The sequence below is a fragment of the Osmia lignaria genome, unplaced genomic scaffold (assembly GCF_051020975.1).
Source record: "Osmia lignaria lignaria isolate PbOS001 unplaced genomic scaffold, iyOsmLign1 scaffold0047, whole genome shotgun sequence".
Classification (NCBI taxonomy): domain Eukaryota; kingdom Metazoa; phylum Arthropoda; class Insecta; order Hymenoptera; family Megachilidae; genus Osmia; species Osmia lignaria.
Window position 1 is genome coordinate 242,501 of NW_027478188.1, and position 1,788 is coordinate 244,288.

Sequence of the window (1,788 nt, forward strand, 5' to 3'; positions counted from 1 at the left end):
AACTGATTTAATGAGCCATTCGCGGTTTCACCTTAATTCGGTATGTACTTAGACATGCATGGCTTAATCTTTGAGACAAGCATATGACTACTGGCAGGATCAACCAGGGAGCTTAGTTATTATTGTAAATTTAAATTTTCGTCGTCGGCCCTCCCTGTAAGACCGATCGACGTTAAGCCATTTCTCTTTTGTATGTAACACACATTTCATAAATTTTGTACCTCTTATAGAGGCCAAATATTCTCCTCCTCCTCTCATAAAGCACGAAAATCACTTTCACGCCGTGCATCCATCGTGCAAGCACGTAGACCACACACGCTGGACAATATAATAAAAGATAGCGCGGACAGTGGCATGCTATACAAATCGAGAAAGCGCGTACAGTGATCATGCTGGTCATTTTGCCACCAAATTTTATAATCTTTATCATTAGAGCGGGCCCACCAACCTCGTCTCTGTACTTTATACATTTCTCCTCCATCTGCACACACCTTTTCAAACATTAACGGAGAGAGTTCCTTGGACTTGCTTTAAATGTACATATTAGATATGTTGGAATCTCTCTCCTTTAGAAGTTTCCCCAGCCTTAAAACTTCTTTCATTTTTACTCCTCTCTCCATACTTATTTTCCTCTCTGAACGTATCAGAGAGGATTTTATTTCTGACACCTCTTGACTTTTCTTAAATTCAGGGACGTAATTTTGTTCATAATTCAGTGGACTTTTGTGTATTTTATACTTTAAATATTTCCAAACAGTCTCCCTTCTAAAAGTGATAGAACGAATTTTCGTCTAACACTACTTTCTTGGTTCAAAAATTTTATACAATCTTATAACTTTTTCAGTTTTAACAAATTTTGGTTACAGACAGTTGATGCTCAGTTTGTACAAGTATGCAACATTTATAAGTGCATACAGGTCACCAGCCTTATATTACAAGGCTCACCACATATGGGCCATTCGGTCTTAGACACCGACCCGTGGTAATGCTGTGTGGAGATTAATAATAATCCGCAACGGAAAACCGGAACGAGAATAGTCGAGAAAGTATATTCTCGAGGAGCGGTAGACTGCTTTTCAACCGAAGTCATAAAAGAGCCACACGCTCGACGCTACTCCCGACCGGTCCGAGCGAACCGAAAGTGCCTTCCTATAAATACCGAACGGCCGGCCGCTAGGTCGGCGACGCATGGGCTTACGCCCAGGCGTATGCCTGTGCAAACCGCCGTGAGAGCGTACCATCCCGCCGGCACGGTAAAACTTAGACTGAAAATATCGTCGAACATATCCTTTCATTTTATAACGTTCTATACATGAAAATTAATAAATTAACATGCAGGACATAATAAATTCACATTCTCATGTAAATCATGGGTTTAATTAATATTTTAAAAAATTTTAAAACCGCCCAGAACCGATGAGATGAAAATATTAAAACGATATTTTTGCATTTTCTTACGGTAAAACATTAACAAATAAGCGACTATAGCAATATAAAACTCCATTTGTAATTTAATTAATCAAAATTAATATTTTTTTTTGATTTTTCAGCGATCCAGAACCGATGAGACGAAAACATTAAAACGATATTTTTGCATTTTCTTACGACAAAACATTAACAAATACGAGACTATAACAATATAAAACTACATATGTAATTTAATTAATCAAAATTAATAATTTTTTTTGATTTTTCAGTGATCCAGAACCGATAAGTCGAAAATTTTAACAATCATATTTTTGCATTCTGTACCGTGGATCCATCGTTAAACGCTATTAAACTAACGTC

The 1,788-nt window shown here is 37.1% G+C and overlaps 1 non-coding gene across 1 annotated transcript in view; it reads right to left on the reverse strand.

Moving 5' to 3' along the window:
• LOC143307203 (small subunit ribosomal RNA) overlaps positions 1 to 110 on the reverse strand; it is a 1,923-nt gene extending 1,813 nt beyond the window's left edge. The window contains exon 1 of the ribosomal RNA XR_013064408.1: positions 1 to 110. This exon is cut by the window's left edge and continues 1,813 nt beyond it. This is a non-coding gene — a ribosomal RNA (small subunit ribosomal RNA).
• Between the last annotated feature and the right edge of the window lie 1,678 nt (positions 111 to 1,788).